Source organism: Nerophis lumbriciformis, linkage group LG04 (genome assembly GCF_033978685.3).
Source record: "Nerophis lumbriciformis linkage group LG04, RoL_Nlum_v2.1, whole genome shotgun sequence".
Lineage (NCBI taxonomy): Eukaryota > Metazoa > Chordata > Actinopteri > Syngnathiformes > Syngnathidae > Nerophis > Nerophis lumbriciformis.
Window position 1 is genome coordinate 9,539,749 of NC_084551.2, and position 27,396 is coordinate 9,567,144.

At 41.3% G+C, this 27,396-nt stretch overlaps 1 long non-coding RNA gene across 1 annotated transcript; it reads right to left on the reverse strand.

Moving 5' to 3' along the window:
• Positions 1-13,993: 13,993 nt before the first annotated feature.
• On the reverse strand, positions 13,994-23,196 carry LOC133592050 (uncharacterized). Its single transcript, XR_009814533.2, has 4 exons — positions 23,111-23,196; positions 17,541-17,654; positions 14,795-14,877; positions 13,994-14,270 (listed from the first exon to the last, which is right to left on the reverse strand). It is a non-coding gene; the product is annotated as an uncharacterized lncRNA (long non-coding RNA).
• Between the last annotated feature and the right edge of the window lie 4,200 nt (positions 23,197-27,396).

Sequence of the window (27,396 nt, forward strand, 5' to 3'; positions counted from 1 at the left end):
ACAGTGGCCTGATTGGCAATTGCCACCAGGTGTGCCAGACTGTCGATCAGATACAGGTGAGGGAAACGAGTGCTCAGGGAGATGTGCAGGTACAGGAACCAAAATAAGAGCGCTGACAGGAAATAAAACACAAACAGAGGGACAACTAAAACATAACCAAACTGTCATTGAGAAGCCTGACAGATAGTGGCTGAAGAGTTCAGTTTCCAGCCTATAGCCACGACAGAAATACTCCTCAGTTGGTGTGAAATGTGTTTGAGGTCCATTTGTTTACTTGTTTCATATCACTGTGACGATTGTGATCAATGATACCCTAATTAACATAATCTGTAAAATATGAAATTACATGTTCTTTTTTCCCCCGTAGTTCATCAAGTTGGGCAAATTCCAACTCAAAGGAAGTATGAAAAGAAGTCAAGATTGTTTTATAAATATCTCCACCATGCCTCCATGGTTGGATTTCAAATATTTTGGAATTATGCAGATCCCAAATATACAAAAACAATATCAACGGGTAAGAAAAGTTTTGCATGATAGGTCCCTTTTAAAGCTAACAAAATGTAATCTCTGGAAAAATGCCATCATTTAGAGATGATCGCCTGGAGTCATGTGGACGACTGAGCAAAAATCCTGTCCTTAGACCAATGGTTCTTAACCTGGGTTCGATCGAACCCTAGGAGTCCGGTGAGTCGGCCTCAGGGGTTCGGCGGAGGTAAAGACACATCCGACTTATCATGTACCGTATTTTTCGGACTAAAAGTCGCAGTTTTTTTCATAGTTTGGCCGGGCTCCAGTGCGATTTATATATGCTTTTTTTCCTTCTTTATTATGCATTTTCGGCAGGTGCGACTTATACTCCGGTGCGACTTATACTCCGAAAAAATACGGTAAATAAAAACTTCTCCCTATCAGCATATTATGGATACCCCCAAACAATGTTCCCTCTAATTTTCCATCTGATTTGCAGGTTGTTGGATTGATCGATTGAAACTTTTACTAGTAGATCGCAAAGGAAGAGAATACATTATATGAAACAGTACAGTTTACACAGTACAGTACATAATCCGTACATTTGACCACTAAATAGTAACACCCGAATACGTATTTCAACTTGTTTAAGTCGGGGTCCACGTTAATCAATTCATGGTAATGTGTGTAAGGTGTGTAATTTGTTGTGAGTTCATGCACTGTGTTGGTTTTGTTCTTTAAACAAGGTGACAGTTCATTTTGTGCACCTGTAAAAAAAAACATATAACTTTTTCTTGAATTGAAAAAACATTTTATTTTTCAGTAAAGAAACTGGTGGGGTTCGGTACCTCCAACAAGGTTAAGAACCACTGCCTTAGACTCTGAATTATTATTATTTGTATTAAAGTTAAAAGTTAAAGTTAAAGTACCAATGATTGTCACACACACACTGGGTGTGGTGAGAATGGTCCTCTGCATTTGACCCATCCCCTTGTTCACCCCCTGGGAGGTGAGGGGAGCAGTGAGCAGCAGCAGTAGCCGTGCTCGGGAATAATTTTTTGGGTGATTTAACCCCCAATTCCAACCCTTGATGCTGAGTGCCAAGCAGGGTGGTAATGGGTCCCATTTTTATAGTCTTTGGTATTTGGGTTTGAACTCACGACGTACTGATCTCAGGGCGGACACTCTAACCAGAAAGCCACTGAGCGGGTATATAATATCTAATTATATAATATATTATATATCAAATAGCTTTATTAAACTCCCAACAACGGGAACATTAATTTAATAATTCATTCACTGATTTTTTTTGACTAGAGATGTCCGATAATGGCTTTTTTGCCCATATCCGATATTCCGGTATTGTCTAACTCTTAATTACCGATTCCGATTTCAACCGATACCGATATATACAGTCGTGGAATTAACACATTATTATGCCTCATTTTGTTGTGATGCCCCGCTGGATGCATTAAACAATGTAACAAGGTTTTCCAAAATAAATCAACTCAAGTTATGGAAAAAGAAATGCCAACATGGCACTGCCATATTTATTATTGAAGTCACAAAATGCATTTTTTTTTAACATGCCTCAAAACAGCAGTTTGGAATTTGGGACATGAGCATGAGGAGGTTGAGGTGGGCGGGGTTGGGGAGGCGGTGGGGTAGAGGTGTGTGTGTGGGGGGGGGGGGGGGGGGGGTAAGGAGTAGCGGGGGGGGGGGGGGGTATATTGTAGCGTCCCAGAAGAGTTAGTGCTGCAAGGAGTTCTGGGTATTTCTGCTGTTGTGTTTGTGTTGTGTTACGGTGCGGATGTTCTCCCGAAATGTGTTTGTCATTCTTGTTTGGTGTGGGTTCACAGTGTGGCGCATATTTGTAACAGTGTTAAAGTTGTTTATACGGCCACCCTCAGTGCGACCTGTATGGCTGTTGGCATTCACTCGTGTGTGTGAAAAACCGTAGATATTATGTGATTGGGCCGGCAAGCAAAGGCAGTGCTTTTAAGGTTTAATGGCGCTCTGTACTTCTCCCTACGTCCGTGTACACAGCGGCGTTTTAAGAAGTCATACATTTTACTTTTTGAAACCAGTGACGTGCGGTGAGGTTGATGGCTGGTGAGGCACTGACTTCATCACAGTCAGATTTACAAACATATGAACCCTAAAGAGTATCTTATTCACCATTTGATTGGCAGCAGTTAACGGGTTATGTTTAAAAGCTCATACCAGCATTCTTCCCTGCTTGGCACTCAGCATCAAGGGTTGGAATTGGGGGTTAAATCACCAAAAATTATTCCCAGGCGCGGCGCCGTTCCTGCCCACTGCTCCCCTCACCTCCCAGGGGGTGAACCAGGGGATGGGTCAAATGCAGAGGACAAATTTCATTACACCTAGTGTGTGTGTGACAATCATTGGTACTTTAACTTAACTTTAACTTTACACATACAAACTGTAGCACACAAAAAAGCACATTTAATAAAAAAAACGTTATTATGGTCTTACCTTTACTTAGAAATTAAGTCCATGCGCCGCAACTAGAGCACTCACTTAAACTTTCCACGTGCAAGATTGAATCTATTTAAAAAAGTGTAACCGAGGGTTTATAAATGTCGCCTATACTGTATGAAACTACAAAATAACAAACACGGAGGCTCCAGTTTACACGAGGACCACTTTATTTACCTTCTTTCAAAAACCTCCGCAACGTGACATCACTTCCGCTCTTAGCGCCTTCAAAATAAGAGCTCAAGGCATATACTGCATAACAGCGCATAACAGGAACTTAACATCACAAAGAGGAAAGCCCATGAAAATAGGTTACAAAAGTTATTTAATAAGAAGCCAAAAAGTGCAAAAACAATAATGTTCCTGTTGGAGGAGTTGTGAATTAGGTACACCTGCAGTCTGCAGGTGTATCTAATGTTGTGTCCCTGCAGTCATTCACAACTCCTCCAACACCAACATTATTGTTTTTGCACTTTTTGGCTTCTTATGAAATATTTTTTTTAAATAGATTCAATCTTGCACGTGGAAAGTTTAAGTGTGGGCTTTAGTTGATATAACAATTCTACGGCGAGGGTGCAGGAGGCGAGCCTCAGCCAGTGCATCTTTTGCAGCCGTTTTATGATCGCTCAACACAAGAAATACTTTACACACATACAGTTGTTGACAAAATACACTGTACATTATATACCTCAGCTAACTAAACTATGGAAATGTATAATATAATTCATATAGCAATACAGTCTCACTGCACAGCAGGCCAGCAGTTAGCCGAGTCATTGCGCAATCCATGTTGCGGCACTGAGTGACGTGCCTCAACTGGCTGCTGTTCACCGCACCGTCTCTTCTCAGTATTTGAACGGCAAATGTGAAAATTCAGCGATTTTGAATAAAAATAATCTAAAACTGGTGAAGTTAAATGGAAAATAACTTTATAGTATAATCACTGGATACATATAACAATTAAAAAAAATTTTTTTCTTTTTACTTTTTTTTTCTTTCCATGATGGCAGGTGAGGCCCCGCCTCACCTGTCTCTAGTGACTGCACGTCACTGTTTGAAACCGATACCGATTATTTTGAAACCGATACCGATAATTTCCTATATGACATTTTAAAGCAGTTATCAGCCGATAATATCGGCAGTCCGATATTATCGGACATCTCTATTTTTGACTTTTCAGTTTCTTCTCCTTCAGTCGGTGTTTCAATGGGCAATCAACACTTCAGAAGTTTATTGCATGCACTTTCAAACATTCACAATATAAGATAATAAATACGATAAAAGCAGATTATGAATTTGTTTGCAGAACAATTAGCAACGCTTGCATTGCCATTTAACGTTGACAGAAGTCACTCAATAGCTTTGCCCATTACCAGAAAAATCTTCTTTTCTCAATATACTCTGAAATTCCACACAGCTGAGAGTGAAGAGGATATAATTACATTCACCATATCTCACCATTCATGCAAGAGCTATTAGACGACGTGAGGCTTCACGCCACCACAGCTCTACCAACCAGAGCCCTGGCTGTCGTGCCCCTTTCTCCTCCCCCTCCCCGTCTCCTGTGGCCTACGTGCGGAGTGGCACCATCTCTGCTGTCGTCTATTGGATTCCAATTTGAGCCCAACTCAGATGAGTGCAGGCAGAGAGGCCGGGAGCCGACAATACAACATAAGAAGTAAAGAAAAGTGCTCGACGGGATGAGATATTTTCCTTTTTGTACTAAATCCTGCACTAAATACTGACCAGCATGAAGGACGTGGATCTTACAATTCTTGATTCGATTCCGACTCTTTTCAAGTCAGAATCGATTGCACAAACCCCGTTTCCATATGAGTTGGGAAATTGTGTTAGATGTAAATATAAACGGAATACAATGATTTGCAAATCATTTTCAACCCATATTCAGTTGAATATGCTACAAAGACAACATATTTGATGTTCAAACTGATAAACTTTTTTTTTTTTTTGGCAAATAATCATTAACTTTAGAATTTGATGCCAGCAACACGTGACAAAGAAGTTGAGAAAGCTGGCAATAAATACTGATAAAGTATCATCAAACACTTATTTGGAACATCCCACAGGTGAGCAGGCAAATTGGGAACAGGTGGGTGCCATGATTGGGTATAAAAGTAGATTCCATGAAATGCTCAGTCATTCACAAACAAGGATGGGGCGAGGGTCACCACTTTGTCAACAAATGCGTGAGCAAATTGTTGAACAGTTTAAGAAAAACCTTTCTCAACCAGCTATTGCAAGGAATTGAGGGATTTCACCATCTACGGTCCGTAATATCATCAAAGGGTTCAGAGATCACTGCACGTAAGCAGCTAAGCTCGTGACCTTCGATCCCTCAGACTGTACTGCATCAACAAGCGACGTCAGTGTGGAAAGGATATCACCACACGGGCTCAGGAACACTTCAGAAACCCACTGTCAGTAACTACAGTTGGTGGCTACATCTGTAAGTGCAAGTTAAAACTCTCCTATGCAAGGCGAAAACCGTTTATCAACAACACCCAGAAACGCAGTCGGCTTCGCTGGGCCTGAGCTCATCTAATATGGACTGATACAAAGTGGAAAAGTGTTCTGTGGTCTGACGAGTCCACATTTCTAATTGTTTTTGGAAACTGTGGACGTCGTGTCTTCCGGACCAAAGAGGAAAAGAACCATCCGGATTGTTTTAGGCGCAAAGTTGAAAAGCCAGCATCTGTGATGGTATGGGGGTGTATTAGTGCCCAAGACATGGGTAACTTACACATCTGTGAAGGCGCCTTTACTACTATGATTACGTCGATATTTTTTGGCTTCACAACATCTTCTTTTGTTTTCTTTTCAATTTATATTATGTTTATAAACTCAGGAAATATGTCCCTGGACACATGAGGACTTTGAATATGACCAATGTATGATCCTGTAACGACTTGATATCGGATTGACACCCAAATTTGTAGTATCATCCAAAACTAGAGATGTCTGATAATATCAGCCTGCCGATAAATGCACAAAAAAAAATATCTGAAATTATCGGTATCGGTATTTTTATTATCAGTATCGTTTTTTTATTTTATTTTTTTTAATTAAATCAACATAAAAAACACAAGATACACTTACAATTAGTGCACCAACCCCAAAAAAACCCTTCATCTCCCATTCACACTCATTCACACAAAAGGGTTGTTTAATATTCTGGTTCCTACATTATATATCAATATATATCAATACAGTCTGCAAGGGATACAGTCCGTAAGCACACATGATTGTGCGTGCTGCTGGTCCACTAATAGTACTAACCTTTAACAGTTAATTTTACTAATTTTCATTAATTATTAGTTTCAATATAACTGTTTTTATATTGTTTTACTTTCTTTTTTATTCAAGAAAATGTTTTTAATTTATTCATCTTATTTTATAAAATTTTTTTAAAGTACCTTATCTTCACCATACCTTGTTGTCCAAATTTAGGCATAATAATGTGTTAATTCATCGACTGTATATATCGGTATCGGTTGATATCGGTATCGGTAATTAAAGAGTTGGACAATATCGGAATATCGGATATCGGCAAAAAGCCATTATCGGACATCCCTATCCAAAACTAATGTAAAGTATCAAACAACAGAAGAATAAGTGTTTACATTTTAACAGAAGTGTAGATAGAACATGTTAAAAGAGAAAGTAAGCAGATATTAACAGTAAATGAACAAGTAGATTAATAATTAATTTTCTACCACTTGTCCTTAATAATTTTGACAAAATAATTTGTGTGTACTTTCAGAATGTGGATTCTGTCGTTCAATCCAATCCACTGTATTTGTATAGCACATTTAAACCACAAAAATGTATCCAAAAAGTGCTGCACAACAATATTAAAAACAATATTCAAATATTATCCTTAGCTCCACCAATGACTGAATAAAAACAAAAAAATAAATAAATATAAAACCGATATAAAAATAAATATGGTTAAAAAACTATTTTAAAGGCCTACTGAAATGCGATTTTCTTATTTAAACGGGGATAGCAGGTCCATTCTATGTGTCTTACTTGATCATTTCGCGATATTGCCATATTTTTGCTGAAAGGATTTAGTAGAGAACATCGACGATAAAGTTCGCAACTTTTGGTCGCTGATAAAAAAGTCTTGCCTGTACCGGAAGTAGCAGACGAGTGGCGTGACGTCACAGGTTGTGGAGCTCCTCACATCCGCACATTGTTTACAATCATGGCCACCAGCAGCGAGAGCGATTCGGACCGAGAAAGCGACGATTTCCCCATTAATTTGAGCGAGGATGAAAGATTTGTGGATGAGGAAAGTGAGAGTGAAGGACTAGAGGGCAGTGGGAGCGATTCAGATAGGGAAGATGCTGTGAGAGGCGGGTGGGACCTGATATTCAGCTGGGAATGACTAAAACAGTAAATAAACACAAGACATATATATACTCTATTAGCCACAACACAACCAGGCTTATATTTAATATGCCACAAATTAATCCCGCATAACAAACACCTCCCCCCTCCCGTCCATACAACCCGCCAATACAACTCAAACACCTGCACAACACACTCAATCCCACAGCCCAAAGTACCGTTCACCTCCCCAAAGTTCATACAGCACATATATTTCCCCAAAGTCCCCAAAGTTACGTACGTGACACGCACATAGCGGCACGCACGTACGGGCAAGCGATCAAATGTTTGGAAGCCGCAGCTGCATGCATACTCACGGTACCGCTTCTGCGTATCCAACTCAAAGTCCTCCTGGTAAGAGTCTCTATTCTCCCAGTTCTCCACAGGCCAATGGTAAAGCTTGACTGTCATCTTCCGGGAATGTAAACAATGAAACACCGGCTGTGTTTGTGTTGCTGCAGTCGGCTGCAATACACCGCTTCCCACCTACAACTTTCTTCTTTGCTGTCTCCATTGTTCATTGAACAAATTGCAAAAGATTCACCAACACAGATGTCCAGAATACTGTGGAATTTTGCGATGAAAATGGACAACTTAATAGTTGGCCACCATGCTCTCCCAAAATGTCCTCTACAATTCGTGACGTCACGCGCAGACGTCATCATACCGAGACGTTTTCAGCAGGCTATTCCGCGCGAAATTTAAAATTGCACTTTATTAAGCTAACCCGGCCGTATTGGCATGTGTTGCAATGTTAAGATGTCATCATTGATATATAAACAATCAGACTGCGTGGTCGGTAGTAGTGGGTTTCAGTAGGCCTTTAAAGGGGAACATTATCACCAGACCTATGTAAGCGTCAATATATACCTTGATGTTGCAGAAAAAAGACCATATATTTTTTTAACCGATTTAAGAACTCTCATTGGGTGAATTCTGGCGAATTAAACGCCTTTTTAATATTCGCTCTCGGAGCAATGACGTCACAACGTGGCGTCACATCGGGAAGCAATCCGCCATTTTCTCAAACACCGAGTCAAATCAGCTCTGTTATTTTCCGTTTTTTCGACTGTTTTCCGTACCTTGGAGACATCATGCCTCGTCGGTGTGTTGTCGGAGGGTGTAACAACACGAACAGGGACGGATTCAAATTGCACCAGTGGCCCAAAGATGCGAAAGTGGCAAGAAATTGGACGTTTGTTCCGCACACTTTACCGACGAAAGCTATGCTACGACAGAGATGGCAAGAATGTGTGGATATCCTGCGACACTCAAAGCAGATGCATTTCCAACGATAAAGTCAAAGAAATCTGCCGCCAGACCCCCATTGAATCTGCCAGAGTGTGTGAGCAATTCAGGGACAAAGGACCTCGGAAGCACGGCAAGCAATGGCGGGAGTTTGTTCCCGCAGACGAGCGAGCTAAACCCCCTATCGACCCTAGCTTCCCTGGCCTGCTGACATCAACTCCAAAACTGGACAGATCAGCTTTCAGGAAAAGAGCGCGGATGAGGGTATGTCTACAGAATATATTAATTGATGAAAATTGGGCTGTCTGCACTCTCAAAGTGCATGTTGTTGCCAAATGTATTTCATATGCTTTAAACCTAGTTCAGAGTTGTTAGTTTCCTTTAATGCCAAACAAACACATACCAATCGTTGGTTAGAAGGTGATCGCCGAATTCTCCCGTGTCGCTGGCTGTCGTGTCGTTTTCGTCGGTTTCGCTTGCATACGGTTCAAACCGATATGGCTCAATAGCTTCAGTTTCTTCTTCAATTTCGTTTTCGCTACCTGCCTCCACACGACAACCATCCGTTTCAATACATGCGTAATCTGTTGAATCGCTTAAGCCGCTGAAATCCGAGTCTGAATCCGAGCTAATGTCGCTATAGCTTGCTGTTCTTTCCGCCATGTTTGTTTGTGTTGGCTTCACTATGTGACGTCACAGGAAAATGGACAGGTGTTTATAACGATGGTTAAAATCAGACACTTTGAAGCTTTTTTTAGGGATATTGCGTGATGGGTAAAATTTTGAAAAAAACTTCGAAAAATATAATAAGCCACTGGGAACTGATTTTTAATGGTTTTAACCAGTCTGAAATTGTGATAATGTTCCCCTTTAAAGGGTAAAACCAATTAAAACAATACATAGAAATAAACATTTAAAAACACAGAGGACCACACAACTCACGGAGTGTTGCCCAAGAATCCAACAGACCTGATGTAGTAGTGAGTGTTAATGGTGTTACGTTGTGAGTACATATCTGGGCTTCCACCCTCACCAGCACTCATTTCATGCCAAGTTGCTGGCAATAAAAAGAGGACAGGACAAAAGCCAGATGTTACAGACTGTTTCTGCTTTCCGTCCCGTTTCCAGTGTTGGGTGGGTGTGCACCAGGGAGGAGACGCAGATCGTTGTTGCCTTATAGAAGTTTGTCCGAGCATTGTTTTTTTTTTGCATTAAAGATTATAAACAATTCAATAGCAAATAGATGATCAAAGTCAGCAGCTCGGTCCTCATAAAGCAAGCAATCATCTGTGTTGTAAAATGTCTGGCATCATCATTAGCATCAGTGTGGGAAACTTTGCTCACTGATCAGTTCCAACTGTGCGATATAGTGAGGAAGGGGAGGGGATGGGGGGGGCGGGGGGGGTTTACAAGAGACAGGACAGGAACACCCCTACCCCACCCCGGCCGGCTAACGGGACCCAAGTTGGTGGGCGGGTGTCATCCAGGGGCACGATGACATCATCTGTTCATGCGTCTCCCGCACCAAGACTGGCACCCCAGCCAGGGTTATTGGAACTCATTGACCCCAAATTAGCACAAGGAGGCCTTTCCCCCTCCACGCGCACACACAGACACATTGGAGAATGAATGGTGGCCCCCTTGATCACTCAGGCACAGTTCCAAATAGTGAGCTGCTCGAGCCATGATAGAAACAATGACATGAGTCTACTCTTTTCATGTCATTTCTTTAAATAGTGTCGGAGGCAGATATTTACATATATCCGAATTTAAGTTGTACTTCTTTTATTTCATAGTCATATTTGAAAACAACTCGTGTTTTCCATTTCTTCTCTTGCTGCTCTGTCTAGCAAGTAAATTGTGTGTTAACCTTGAGTTCTTTGGAATGTGTTTTGACTAGCATTTGTTTTGTCTACAGAGATGGGACGAGAGAGAGGGTGGTGGGATCTGGAAGACAGACCATTTTTGGGAGGCGCAATAGAATGTTCTAGGGTTAGACTGGTCTCAATCAATGTATATTGGCAAAGCTTTGAGAATATACAACAAAATACCTATTCTGTCTCTGGTGGTTTTTCAACTCAGCTTTAAGTGTCGGAAAGAACTTGGGAGCGAATTGTGACTTGAATTCCCTGGGAGGAACAACTGGTCCAAAACGCAACAGTAGTCAGGAATTGGTTGGATTTTTTTTTTTTTTATGTAACGTTTTTATGGCCCTGAAATCCCGCAATTATGTAGTTTTGTTTTTGTGTGTGTGCACTGTAGCTGTTCTGGTATTTTCTGCCTGGACTCTTTGGAATTTACTTGCTAAATGTACTGTTCATAGCTGGTTATGCTCTACAGTAACACAGTTCCAGCTGGAAGTGAAGTGAAGTGAATTATATTTATATAGCGCTTTTCTCCAGTGACTCAAAGCACTTTACATAGTGAAACCCAATATCTAAGTTACATTTTTAAACCAGTGTGGGTGGCACTGGGAGCAGGTGGGTAAAGTGTCTTGCCCAAGGACACAACGGCAGTGACTAGGATGGCGGAAGCGGGGATCGAACCTGGAACCCTTAAGTTGCTGGCACAGCCACTCTACCAACCGAGCTATACCGCCCCATACTAGACTCCTATTAAAGTTCACTGTACCACTTAATCCATCCATCCATCCATCCATTTTCTACCGCTTATTCCCTTTGGGGTCGCGGGGGGCGCTGGAGCCTATCTCAGCTACAATCGGGCGGAAGGCGGGGTACACCCTGGACAAGTCGCCACCTCATAATCTTCTCTTGTTTTGCTATTTCAATAAAGTATCTTAGCGGTTGGAATGGCTTCTCGGTCTCCTCCTCCTTTTCTTGGTGTACCGTGTCACACTTGGCTATTTCTCATAATCCTTAGACTTAGACTTAGAAAAACTTTTTTGATCCACAAGGGAAATTGTTCCACACAGTAGCTCAGTTAAGAAGGATGGAAAGGGTAAATGTGGAAAGGATAATGCAGGTATTAAGTAGACTAAACATGTACCATAGTAGCAATATAAAATATAACATATATGTAATATGTACATATTATATATACAGTATATGATATATACTGATATATTATATTTTATATAATATATACAATATTTAACAAAGCCCAATTACCATGTACTGTCAGGTTAAGTTTTAGTTTTTCCTCTGTTTGTTTTATTTTCTGTCAGCACTCTTATTTTGGTTCAGTTTCCTGTTTGTCTCTCTGAGTGCCGTCCCCTCAGCTGTGGCTGATTGGCACCTGGCCACACCTGGTGTCAATCAGCCAGCTGCTATTTATACCTGCCCTGCCCTCCAGTCACTGCTGGATAATTGTCAATGTCGCTAATGATTGTCGAGGTCAGAGTCATTTATACTTGTCGATGTCATTTATACTTGTTGTTGTAGCTCTGTCTACTTCTGTTCACTCTGCTCATGTCATAGTTCATCCTGCTCGTTTCTTGCCACGTGAGTTTTGTTTATTCGTGTCACAGTAAGTGTTTTTGTTTCTTGTCCATAGTTTAGCCTTTGTGCTAGCTTCTGTTCATAGCCAAATTTGTTCTCCGCCTTGTGCGCGCCTTTTGTTTGTACCTTTTTGTTTGTTTCTTGTTATAGAGTTAAATTAAATCATGTTCATATTGGGGTTCGTCACCTACAAACTCTGACATGTACAATATTACAGTATATGTAACAGCTGCAGCAAAAAAAGGGCAGCATAAAATAGAGAGTCGATCCAGCAGAAAATATACATTATAAACAAAGAGAGGTAGCTAACATAGAAGCGGTCAGGTAATAGACAGATATCATCTATTGCTGTATGGCGAGTGATTATACAGCTGGATGGAGTGTGGAATGAAGGAGTTCTTGAATCAAACACTGTGGTAAGTAAGCTGAAGGAGCCTGTGATGGTCTCAAGCCGTCGTGTGGGTTCCAAGGACCACCAAGCACGGATATTACTTCGAGCAGAGTTTTGACTTTGTTTATTTGTCAATAAACCTTCAGTCCCGTAGGGTCGCTTTTCAGCTCTGGCGCTTTCACTGCTCGCTCTTCGGTTCGCTTTTCAGCCTTTTGGTCGTCTGCGTCTGCCTCTCGCTCTCTTCCGCGCTGCATGCGTTGCTGTTGACTCTCCAACTCCTTCTCCCCTGTTGTTCTCGGCTGCCGCCCTTTTACACACCGGGCGATTCCCGCACCTGAGGTTCGCGGCGTCGAACCCGGTGTGCCCTGCCTCGCTGTCGGACTGCCGGCCCAGCCTCTCCACAGAGCCTTTTGGAGTATGAGCTCCACTGTCCCTCAATTGTCTGGTGGAGTGGGTGGGCAGGATTGTCCATGATGGCGAGCAGTTTGTCCAGTGTCCTCCTGTCCCACAAACGCCTCCAACTACATGCCAATCCGGATCAGTTTGTTAATCCGGTTTAAGTCCCCTTTGCTGGTGCTGCTCCCCCAACAAACCACTGCAAAGTACAAGGCACTGGCCACAACAGACTGAAAGAAGATCTCCAACAGCTTGCTGCACACATTAAAGGACCTAAGCTTCCTTAGGAAAAAGAGTCTGCTCATGCCCTTCCTGTCTACAGCTTTGCTGTTGTCCTTCCAGTCTGCTGTTCAAGTGGACTCCCAAGTACATTTTTGGATAATTGTACTTGTATCAATTGTAGTTGATGAATCATTAACACATTAAAGCCAGTTTTTATGCCAAGGCAGTTAAGAACAGAAGAAGAGAACCAGATTAAATTGATGTTACACCAACAGAGCAACAAGTGGCCAACATTCTGTCGCTTAGCCTTAGGTGTGTTTATTAAAATAATAGAATGACGTGTGCAAGTAATCCAAATACGTATGGTGTGACTATGTGTTGGGTTTAGCTGAGTGTTACCAGGAGTTGTTGAAGGTGCGTGTTGAGGAAGGTGCGGAAGTCCAGAAGGAGCAAGGCAGGTTCGGAGGTTTGTAGGCAAGCAAGAGGTCAAGGACAGGAGCGAGGCGTCAGAGTCCGTGTCCAGGCGAGGGGTCGAGATCCAGGAAGGCAGCAAGAAAACAGGACACAAGACGATGAGCACGGAGGAGAAACACAGAGAGCAAGGACGCACATAGGCGAGGAGAGCTTGAGACGTGTAGGGCTTACTGTATTAGACAAGTAGCTACGTTCTGGCACTGGAACGCAGGATCCGCTGGCTTATGAAGGGCATGTACATTTGAAAATGTATCAAAAAGTACCAAAATATTGGTATCGGGACAACCCTAACACTAACTATAAACACGCATTAACACTTAGTTCCAGCTGGGTAAATAAACACAGGCTTTTCTGTCCGCAGTTGCTATGGTGAATCGTTGAATCAACGCTCCATTGGTCATAACTTTTTATTGTTGTCATAACTCAGAGTGAACATAATCAGATTTGATTGAACCAACCCAGATCAGCTGTTTTAGAACCGGCAATATATCGTAGCATATCAAAGCTAAGCTCAGGCACAATTTTATAGAGGAATAGAAACCGAGAGAAAAAATTACTCTCTGGTCGTAAGTTTGCCATGTGTGTCTTCTTGCCTACCGAGCCCTGCTGCTCAAAGAAACATCAAAGTGTTGTGCTCCCCATGCTCATGTGAATATGAGCTCATGACAGGCCTCTCTTCCTCCAGGCCTCCCAGACATCTGTGGGAGAAAACCATCCTGGATTCAAGTGCTGCTTGCATATGGAAAAGTCAAAGGCTTAATATTTTAGGAATGTCAGATTTATATGCGCAGTATATATGGTATATATACATACGTACTTGGAACATGTGGTGGAACTAGGTCATGTCAGTAATGTCGGAGTTCAATCTCAACCCAAACTAATAAAACCGCAGGTGCCACCTTATGTTAGTGGGTATGAATTCAACTGCATGATTGAAAAGGTAGTCCAATCGTCCCTTGGTCCCAGGCCTGACTGTTACATTCTAGTAACTGTTTTGGGCAACTGTTTGCTTTTTCCCTGTGTGTGGTGTTTTAGCTCCTGTCCTCTGCCCTAATTTTGTAGTAACTGGTTGCCAATCAGTCATTTCCTCAGGCTTCCACACCTCTTGCCTGATTGGCAACAGTGGTTTTCTCCAGTTCTTTGTGAGTTGAGTTTTCTTTTCATTTCTCCTCTCCATGTGAGCGCGCCTTATGTTTGTATCAAATAATATTTATTTACTTACCGTCTGCCTCCCGTCTGCATCCTTGGGGTCACGCCGCAAAGCGACATTCCCACTTCCTGACATTGATTGCGGTAAAGGAATTTCTGCGAAATAGGATTACTCTCAATAAATCAAATATTTCTATAGTTAGAACATGAAAAAAAACTGCTCATGACCTTGGTATTTGTTGACATAATAAGAACCTTCTAAACATGAAATAACTATTAAAGTTAAGTTATAGTTAAAGTCCCAACGATAGTCACACACACTAAGTGTGGTGAAATTATCCTCTTCATTTGACCCATCCCTATGTGAGGGGAGCAGTGAGCAGCAGCGGTGGCCACGCTCAGGAATCATTTTGGTGATGTATCCCCCAATTCCAAACCTTGATGCTGAGTGCCAAGCAGGGAGGCAATGGGTCCCATTTTTATAGTCTTTGGTATGACTCGGCCGGGGTTTGAAATCACGACCTTCCAGTCTCAGGGCGGACACTCTAACCACAAGGCCACTGAGCAGGTGGATGTATATACCGTATTTTTCGGACTATTGTATATATGTTAGATACATAATATAATACATCTGTATATATAATATACTGTACACACATTATGTATATATTCGTATATATGTTATATTTTATATTGCTATATTTAGTCTATTTATACCTGCATTGTCCTTTCCATCCTTACACTTTCCATCATTGTAACTGAGCTACTGTGTTGAACAATTTCCCTTGTGGATCATTAAAGTTTGTCTAAGTATAAGTCTAAGTCGCAGTTTTTTTCATAGTTTGGCCGGGGGTGCGACTTATACTCAGGAGCGACTTATGTGTGAAATTATTAACACATTACCGTAAAATATCAAATAATATTATTTAGCTCATTCATGGACGTAAGAGACTAGACGTATAAGATTTCATGGGATTTAGCGATTAGGAGTGACAGATTGTTTGGTAAACGTATAGCATGTTCTATATGTTATAGTTATTTGAATGACTCTTACCATAATATGTTACGTTAACATACCAGGCACGTTCTCAGTTGGTTATTTATGCCTCATATAACGTACACTAGAGGGCACAACCGCGGAGTCCGCGGATTATCCGCGGATCGGGCGGATGAAATTTTAAAAAATTAGATTTTATCCGCGGGTCGGGTCGGGTCGGGTGGTTAAAAAAAATTAGATTTTAAATAGATTCAGGCGGGTGGCAGTTAAACCAATTCGGAAATATATATACATAGTTAAATGTTGTTACCCACATACGAAAAACAAGCAGGCACCTGCAGCATATGCCACAACAGAAGAAAAAAAAAGAAAAGAGATGGACACTTTTACGGAGCGGAGAAGGGACGCCTCGCCGAGGTCCGGGACCGAGGCCCCTTCCCCCGAGAGGGCCCCACCGGGAGCCGTAGCTGAGGCGATCCGCGAGAAGGGCCCGACGCACGTCCAGGGTCACCACCGCGCCCACCGCACCGACACCCCGCCTCGTCCGCCTTCGCCGCGGCCGGCGTCACGCGCAGCAGGTAAGCTGCTTACCTGCCCGCCACCCCCGTGGCCGGGGGCTCGTAACAGGGGTCACTCCGCGCTCCGCCCGCGCAGCTTACCTGCCCGCCACCCCTGTTGCCGGGGGCGCGTAACAGGGGTCACTCCGCGCGCAGTGCGCTCACGAAAGGGGTGGGGCTCACCCTGGTTGATATAGACAGCAGCTAGGACGGTGGCCATGGAAGTTGGAACCCGCTAAGGAGTGTGTAACAACCCACCTGCCGAATCAACTAGCCCTGAAAATGGATGGCGCTGGAGCGTCGGGCCCATACCCGGCCGTCGCCGGCAGCGAGACGCGCTTGGAGGTGCGCTCAGCGCGGCTCCCATATGATTGCGCACTGGTGTGCGTCTGGGTCGTGACAGCGTGGCACGCGAATGTCCGTGCTGCATTGGATCAGTCTCCTTTCTTTAACAGGCAAAAGCTTTATAACCTCACTAATGCCTTGCATCGTCTATATTAGATATATAACAACGGGCGGGTGCGGGTGGATGCGGGTGGATGCGGTTCTGATCAAATGTTAGATCGGGTGGATTGCGGATGGTTGACGACTTTCTGATGCGGTTGCGGATGAAATAATTGCCTATCCGCGCATCTCTAACGTACACTTATTCAGCCTGTTGTTTATTTATTTTAAATTGCCTTTCAAATGTCTATTCTTGGTGTTGGGTTTTATCAAATAAATTTCCCCCAAAAATGCGACTTATACTCCAGTGCGACTTATATATGTTTTTTTCCTTCTCTATTATGCATTTTCGGCAGGTGCGACTTTTACTCCGGGGCGACTTATACTCCCAAAAATACGGTGTATATATATAATCTAAATATATGACCATATATAGTCACCTTTACTCTCGTTTTCACCCAATATAGTAGCTTGAGTGTTTTCTACTCATTGCTCAGGTGGTTGAGTGGTTGACTCCCAACCTTAATGTTGCGAGTTCGATCCGGTGACCATGTCAAAGTATCTTAGAGCAAGATACCCAGTTGTTCCGGAGGATCCTTCAAACATCATTGCTATGGCCACCACCCAGCCACTACAACACGGTCACTGTGGAAATACTTTGTCACATCCTGTGTAATTCCTCTAAGTTAGAACGGTGCTGAAACCACGGGTGTGCGTTGCCAAAAGTTGGTCAACTTGACAGTCGCAGCTACAACCATTAGCTGTGGTGTTAGCGTTCCGCGTTGTTAGCATTGCAGGTCATTCCGAGCCAAAAGCTTAACCAATGTTATCTGGAGCTGATGATGTCGAAGATGAAGTGAATCCACAGAGGTCATCTCCATTTAGCATTGCCCAGACAGCTGCAGATAGCGTGCCGAGTCCCATTGAGACCTGGACTTAAAAAATGTATTAAAACGCATCAGCTATTAAAGGCCTACTGAAACCCACTACTACCGACCACGCAGTCTGATAGTTTATATATCAATGATGAAATCTTAACATTGCAACACATGCCAATACGGCCGGGTTAGCTTACTACAGTCTGATCCTCCGGTCTTTGACTTTCTGGAAATGTGGCGCCCAAAACAATTGATTTGCATATTCTTGCTCTGTAGTGTTTATGTGGTTTGTCTATTAAAAATGTGCCTTGGGATTGGTTTGTGTCCAGTCCAGAGTGTTCGGACTAGGATCCATCTCACTTCGACCCCGACGAGGACGGTATAGACATGTGTCAACTGTGTTAAAATAGTCACTCATGTCAAATATCACTGTTGCTGCAGCTGGCCTCAACATCAGCCCCTGACTTCAGCATCTGGATTTCATCATAACATTTCACAGAGGAAAGAGGGCAATGGGAAGCATTTAGTGCAACATCACCCCAGTTCCAGGAACACCAAACCCAACGCCTTGTCCGGATTACATTCCCCACACCCTGAAGATCCCCATCCCAGAGACCATTGTTACCGGTTGGCCGAGTCCTTGATGCTCGCCCATTGGACCACCTCCAAGAAACATAGACAGTTAGTCATTTTTATTTAATTTTAAAAACAATTAAATCTACAAATCCCATTTCCATATGAGTTGGGAAATTGTGTTAGATGTAAATATAAACGGAATACAATGATTTGCAAATCATTTTCAACCCATATTCAGTTGAATATGCTACAAAGACAACATATTTGATGTTCAAACTGATAAACTTTTTTTTTTTTTTGCAAATAATCATTAACTTTAGAATTTGATGCCAGCAACACGTGACAAAGAAGTTGGGAAAGGTGGCAATAAATACTGAGAAAATTGAGAAATGCTCATTAAACACTTATTTGGAACATCCCACAGGTGAACAGGCTAATTGAGAACAGGTGGGTTCCATGATTGGGTATAAAAGTAGATTCCATGAAATGCTCAGTCATTCACAAACAAGGATGGAGCGAGGGTCACCACTTTGTCAACAAATGCGTGAGCAAATTGTTGAACAGTTTAAGAAAAACCTTTCTCAACCAGCTATTGCAAGGAATTTAAGGATTTCACCATTTACGGTCCGTAATATCATCAAAGGGTTCAGAGAATCTGGAGAAATCACTGCACGTATGCAGCTAAGCCCGTGACCTTCGATCCCTCAGGCTGTACTGCATCAACAAGCGACATCAGTGTGTAAAGGATATCACTACATGGGCTCAGGAACACTTCAGAAACCCACTGTCAGTAACTACAGTTGGTCGCTACATCTGTAAGTGCAAGTTAAAACTCTCCTATGCAAGGCGAAAACCGTTTATCAACAACACCCAGAAACGGCGTCGGCTTCGCTGGGCCTGAGCTTATCTAAGATCATACTTGCCAACCCTCCCGGATTTTCCGGGAGACTCCCGAAATTCAGCGCCTCTCCTGAAAACCTCCCGGGACACATTTTCCCCCGAAAATCTCCCGAAATCCAGGCGGACTCAGGTCCATGAGGACCTGAGTCCGCTAACCCACAATATAACCAGCATACCTGCCCAATCACGTTATAACTGTAGAATGATGGAGGGCGAGTTCTTGGTTTCTTATGTGGGTTTATTGTTAGGCAGTTTCATTAACATCCTCCCAGCGCGGCAACAACACACAACAACAGCAGTCACGTTTTTGTATACCGTAAAGCAGTTCGTCTGCCATAAACAGCAATGTTGTGACACTCTTAAACAGGACAATACTGCCAACTAGTGTTATGTGTGTGTATATGTGTAAATAAATGAACACTGAAATTCAAGTATTTATTTTTATATATATATATATATATATATATATATATATATATATATATATATATATATATATATATATATATATATATATATAATACAATTAATATATATATATATATATATATATATACATATAATAAAATAAATAAATATATATATGAAATACTTGACTTGGTGAATTCTAGCTGTAAATATACTCCTCCACGCCCCCGACCACGCCCCCTTTTACCCCGACCACGCCCACCCCCACCCCCCGAAATCGGAGGTCTCAAGGTTGGCAAGTATGTCTAAGATGGACTGATACAAAGTGGAAAAAGTGTTCTGTGGTCTGACGAGTCCACATTTCAAATTGTTTTTGGAAACTGTGGACGCCGTGTCCTCCGGACCAAAGAGGAAAAGAACCATCCGGATTGTTATAGGCGCAAAGTTGAAAAGTCAGCATCTGTGATGGTATGGGGGTGTATTAGTGCCCAAGACATGGGTAACTTACACATCTGTGAAGGCGCCATTAATGCTGAAAGGTACATACAGGTTTTGGAGCAACATATGTTGCCATCCAAGCAACGTTACCATGGACGCCCCTGCTTATTTCAGCAAGACAATGCCAAGCCACGTGTTACATCAACGTGGCTTCATAGTAAAAGAGTGTGGGCACTAGACTGGCCTGCCTGTAGTCCAGACCTGTCTCCCATTGAAAATGCGTGGCGCATTATGAAGCCTAAAATACCACAACGGAGACCCCCGGACTGTTGAACAACTTAAGCTGTACATCAAGCAAGAATGGGAAAGAATTCCACCTGAGAAGCTTAAAAAATGTGTCTCCTCAGATCCCAAACGTTTACTGAGTGTTGTTCAAAGGAAATGCCATGTAACACAGTGGTGAACATGCCCTTTCCCAACTACTTTGGCACGTGTTGCAGCCATGAAATTCTAAGTTAATTATTATTTGCAAAAAAAAAATAAAGTGAATGAGTTTGAACATCAAATATCTTGTCTTTGTAGTGCATTTAACTGAATATGGGTTGAAAAGGATTTGCAAATCATTGTATTCCGTTTATATTTACATCTAACACAATTCCCCAACTCATATGGAAACGGGGTTTGTATACAGCTCGTTTATTTTGTTACTTTTACAACATTAAAGTATTTAGCACCACAGAGTATTACCAGATACAACAGACTGTAGAGGTAGCTGCAGGTTAACAAGCACCGATCTTTTGTCTGACTCTGGTATGTAAAGGCATCTACATTTGAGTTTACAAGTGGTACTTTCAGTCAAATCGCCTTCATGCTGAAGAGGCAGCAGCACTTTTTTCAAAACTAAGCAGTCACACAGGTCAAGTGGGTTTGTGCCATTTCCATTTGGATTGTGTCGAGTGCAAGACCAACGCTACTCTTTATTAAAAAAGTTGCTTCAGGAAGTCTCTAAACACCCTCGAGCTGATTCAAAAAGCTACTGCACGACTACTAACTAGAATCATATTTTCCTTGACAGTGTTTCACTGCACTTCCTTGCTGTATTCATGGGCAAACTAACAATTAGGACTGTTAACACATCAATAAATGTTTAATCAAAAAAAGTTGTCGCAATAATCGTGGATAAACGCAGATAATTCACAAATTTATGAATTTATGAAAAAAATCCGCTTTTTTTCTACAAAATTAAACAACTGAAAGAATATCCTCCAAGTCAGGCGATTCCATTTTTTTCCCCCCCAGGGCTTTTTTCTTACTTTCTGACTCCACAGCTTCTCAATTAAAAATTATATCAGTTAATTAGGCATACTTGCCAACCTTGAGACCTCCAATTTCGGGAGGTGGGTGCGGGGGGCGTGGTTGGGGCGGGGGCGTGGTTGGGGGCGTGGTTAAGAGGGGAGGAGTATATTTACAGCTAGTATTCACCAAGTCAAGTATTTCATATATATATATATATATATATATATATATATATATATATACATATATATACATATATATATATATATATATATATATATATATATATATATATATATATATATATATATATATATATATGTATATATATATATATATATATATATATATATATATATATATATATATATATATATATATATATATATCCCCGCGACCCCGAAGGGAATAAGCGGTAGTAAATGGATGGATGGATGGATGGATATATATATATATATATATATATATATATATATATATATATATATATATATATATATATATATAAGAAATAATTGACTTTCAGTGAATTCTAGCTATATATATATATATATATATATATATATATATATATATATATATATATATATATATATATATATATATATATATAAATATATATATAAATAGGAGAAATACTTGATTAAATTTCAGTGTTCATTTATTTACACATATACAATATAGAAATAATTGACTTTCAGTGAATTCTAGCTATATATATATATATATATATATATATATATATATATATATATATATATATATATATATATATATATATATATATATAAGAAATAATTGACTTTCAGTGAATTCTAGCTATATATATATATATATATATATATATATATATATATATATATATATATATATAAATATATATATAAATAGGAGAAATACTTGATTAAATTTCAGTGTTCATTTATTTACACACATACAATATAGAAATAATTGACTTTCAGTGAATTCTAGCTATATATATATATATATATATATATATATATATATATATATATATATATATATATATATATATATATATATATATAAATATATATATAAATAGGAGAAATACTTGATTAAATTTCAGTGTTCATTTATTTACACATATACACACACATAACACTCATCTACTCATTGTTGAGTTAAGGGTTGAATTGTCCATCCTTGTTCTATTCTCTGTCACTATCTTTCTAACCATGCTGAACACCCTCTCTGATGATGCATTGCTGTGTGGCACGCACAAAAGTGCTTTCATCAAATGCACTAGATGGCAGTATTGTCCTGTTTAAGAGTGTCACAACATTGCTGTTTACGGCAGACATACTGCTTTACTGTAGACGTTCTTTATATTGTGGGAATTTCGGGAGATTTTCGGGAGAAAATTTGTCCCGGGAGGTTTTCGGGAGAGGCGCTGAATTTCGGGAGTCTCCCGGAAAATCCGGGAGGGTTGGCAAGTATGTAATTAGGTCAACTATAGCTTTGAAAATGATTTCCAAACTCTCGAAACAGAATGAAGGTAAAGTACTGTTTTCAGCTGAGAAAGCTGACTAACTCCTCACGTGTGCATCAAATCTAATAAGACACAGATGTACCTGCTCAATTCAGATCTTAGGAGAATCTCAACACACAGTGATGGAAAAGTACTGCGTGTAACCAATTAGCTTCCCAGCTGCATCGAATTGAAACCCATGCAGATGTACCTGTTAAAACCAGCGAACCATTGAAAATGTTATGGCTCTTATTTAACCTCCCAATGAAGTTCATTGTCTTTGAATGCCTTGTAGCGCAAACAGTTGGTTTTTTTTGATGAAGCAACTGCACATTGATTAAGTGTGGGTAGGAAAAGGATCATAGGCCATAACCACATGAAACCAGTTTTACCAACTATTTACCTTCCTGGTATTCTCTGAAGGCTCTCCAATAGAAACAGTCCCGTTTGACAGAAGACAAAAGTTGATGACGACAACAAGTAAATCCTACAGTAGTAAACACTTTATATTTTAGGTTGGATGGCAACAGTTGTTGGTTGCTAAGGAGGTTACTATGGATTTATTACAGCAGCATTTTTTTTTTTAATTTATGCAGTTTCCAGAATACTTCAGGGCCAGCAAGGCCTTCTCTGCTGGCCTAACATAACCAGAAATCATGATCATGATTAAAGATAAAAGTAATTTTTAATTTACTTTCCCTAAATATCTAAAATTATTCATATTCTCTTCATGCCATATTATGCTCTTTCCAGTGCCTGTTGTTTTTAGTTTTAGTTTGTATCCAATCAGAATTCAGCTGGCTTATGTTGCCATGCTGTACGAAATATCAACAATGCGGGCGTCTGTGCACTGTAAGTGAACGGGCACATACGGTTGATAGACAATTGCCATAGCCAATCAGATCACCAGTTGTTGTCAGTAAGGCCTTCTCGCTGGCCTTACGCTGTGATTGGATACTCACTTGGGAGTCCCAAGTGAGTATCCAATCACAAGTTGCGAAAACAGGAATTGGCACCGGAGCCATATGAGCCATAGAAAGTCACAGAAAACTGACCGGTACTCACAAAGGGGAGCAAACTGTTGATTAGGTGGCAGATATATTTTTGCAAAGTAATTTTCAAGAAGGATACTTAAAGGCCTACTGAAATGCGATTTTCTAATTTAAACGGGGATAGCAGTTCCATTCTATGTGTCATACTTTATCATTTCACGATATTGCCATATTTTTGCTGAAAGGATTTAGTAGAGAACATCGACGATAAAGTTCGCAACTTTTGGTCGCTGATAAAAAAGCAAGTAGCAGACGAGTAGCGTGACGTCACAGGTTGTGGAGCTCCTCACATCTGCACATTGTTTACAATCATGGCCACCAGCAGCGATTCGGACCGAGAAAGCGACGATTTCCCCATTAATTTGAGCGAGAATGAAAGATTCGTGGATGAGGAAAGTGAGAGTGAAGGACTAGAGGGCAGTGGGAGCAATTCAGATAAGGGAAGATGCTGTGAGAGGCGGGTGGGACCTGATATTCAGCTGGGAATGACTAAAACAGTAAATAAACACAAGACATATATATACTCTATTAGCCACAACACAACCAGGCTTATATTTAATATGCCACAAATTAATCCCGCATAACAAACACCTCCGAAATCAATCAATCAATCCCCCTTCCCGTCCCTATAACCCGCCAATACAACTCAAACACCTGCACAACACACTCAATCCCACAGCCCAAAGTACCGCTCACCTCCCCAAAGTTCATACAGAACATATATTTCCCCAAAGTCACCAAAGTTACGTACGTGACATGCACATAGCGGCACGCACGTACGGGCAAGCGATCAAATGTTTGGAAGCCGCAGCTGCATGTGTACTCACGGTACCGCGTCTGCGCATCCAACTCAAAGTCCTCCTGGTAAGAGTCTCTGTTGTCCCAGTTCTCCACAGGCCAATGGTAAAGCTTGACTGTCATCTTCCGGGAATGTAAACAATGAAACACCGGCTGTGTTTGTGTTGCTGCAGCCGGCCGCAATACACCGCTTCCCACCTACAGCTTTCTTCTTTGCTGTCTCCATTGTTCATTGAACAAATTGCAAAAGATTCACCAACACAGATGTCCAGAATACTGTGGAATTTTGCGATGAAAACAGACGACTTAATAGCTGGCCACCATGCTGTCCCAAAATGTCCTCTACAATCCGTGACGTTTTCAGCAGGATATTTCGCGCAAAATTTAAAATTGCACTTTAGTAAGCGAACCCGGCCGTATTGGCATGTGTTGCAATGTTATGTTTTCATCATTGATGTATAAACTATCAGACTGCGTGGTTGGTAGTCGTGGGTTTCAGTAGGCCTTTAAGAGAAACTCCATCTTGTGAGACGAGGTCGGCCGACACCGGAAGGTATCCCACGAATCAACCGACTACTACGAGCGGTACCACTGGCTTACACGACGTCAGAAGGGTGCTACAAATTGTGAGTTCAAATATTTTATTTCTGTATTTTTTTCATGTTTCATACAATTATTGTAACTTTGACAGTACCACGTAAGATATATTTTAATTGCTGAAGCGGGTTTATTGAATGTTAAATGCACCGAAAAATAGACCGTGTTGTACACTGTTGAGGGGATTCAATACAAGTAGTGTGCAAGTGTGTTTCTGTATAGTATCTCTGTCGGGTTCAAACACTGATGACATCTATTAAACAGACAAAGAAGCAAGGAATTAAACAGAGACAGAATAAAATGTGTCTCAATGAGGAGAAACGCGTAGACCTGTACCCTTTTACAGTGTCCCACCACGCTCTGACGAAAGATTGCACGCCTCCTCTTTTATTTGGACTTTCCCTGATTACATGGCAACAGCTGTTTCTAAAGGGACGGGGGTCGTAAACAGCCGTCACCTTTGGTTACAAAACAGTTCAAAGAAAAGCTGCCTGGAGGGGGGGGGTCAGGTCCTGCTTCCTCTTTGCTTTGTAGATCTTGGGTCAAGACAATATCTTCCTGTGGATTACAATACATCAAAGAAACCGACACCTTCATGTCGCTTCCCATCCTACCCAGTGGAGTTTTACAAGCCTTCTGATTGGTATGATCAAAGACAGCTTTTGTCTGCTCGCCGGGAACTCATAGCAACACAAAGTTTTGTGATAACTTCGATACAATTGTTCTGACAATCTCCAGCTGTGTCCATGTGGTGACATAAATGACGGTATTTTGAGAGGTAAAGTCGGACTAAGTAGGACATCACTGGATGTTGGAATAATTGTTTGTAAGTTATCACAAAAGAAACGTTGTATTATGAATGCTGTCTTTCGAGGCCTAACAAGAGGAAGAACGCTCGTGAAACGCCACTGTGATTTCAACACGGACAGATGGCAGGATCTGCTCAACTTCCAGAGGAACTCTCTTTGAAGTGCTAAACGAACTCTCTTTGAAGTATTTCACAAACTCTCTTCCAACTATTTGGTAACCGAGGTCAATGCTATTTACGACCCGCTGCCCTCTTGAAGTCCCTGTGGTCAGGAGACGGGAGGGGTTATCCATTGTCCTCCAACACCTGCCCCAGCTGGATCCAGGAAGAGCCCAAGCCCGAGAAATCCTCTTCTTGAACTTCAAAGCGACCGAAAACAATGACTGTTTTACATACGTCCCATTCCTGCTGTGACATGTGTTGGTGCGTGAACATTGAACATCTGAATAAAGGAGGTGACGAAAACCTTCTTCGTCAGAGCGTGGTGTAGGACTGTACAGAGAGTGCAGTGACCATGTCTCTCCTCAATATTGAGTCCAAATTGAATTCTGTCTCTGTTTGATTCCTTGCCTTTTGTCTTGTTGAATAGATGTCCTCTGTGTTTGAACGTGACACTGGAGGCCTAGGTGAGAAACTGACGGCCCGCCACTGAATTTATGTAACATCAAATGATGCTGACAATTTCATGAAGTAAAAAATTGTGAGCAAAGTTCATATGTTTAAATAGTCAGTTTGTTCAAATACCATATGGTGTTTTAAAATGCAATGTGAAAAAAATTCAGCGTGGAAATATTTGTTGCTTCAAGACTTACTTCCGGTAAATTAAGACCGAACCAGCCAATGAGGTGTCAAGTTTTTAGTCACATGACATGGGTCTTGCGAATAAGCAGCGAAATGGCAGTTTATGCAGCGCTACATGCTATAGCAGACCTGGGCATAATACAAGATCCATCCATCCATTTTCTACCGCTTGTCCCTTTTGGGGTGGCGAGGGGTGCTGGAGCCTATCTCAGCGGCATTCGGGCGGAAGGCGGGGTACACCCTGGACAAGTCGCCACCTCATCGCTACAATGCAATCTTAATACAAGATAATAAACTTGTTTGGTTTCCAAACTATAGAAATGGTTCCAATGGTTAGAATTTGCACTTTTGAGTGACACACAAGTTACTATGGTAACCATGGGAACTATGTCACAGTGGCTCCATGCGGACGAGGCACGAAGCTGAGTGGGCGGGGCATGTTTACAGAGCAGCAGGCCTGAGACAAGTGTCGGACAGAGGCGGATTTCTACAACAAAGTTCTGCCGAAAAAGTGATCTTATATCAAATATGTGGATTTTTTTTTTTTGATGTTCAAAGCCCAGTCTGATTCTTTAGATTCGGCCTACAGACGATGAATTATTAACCCATTGTGTGCCCGGTAGCGATCTCCGG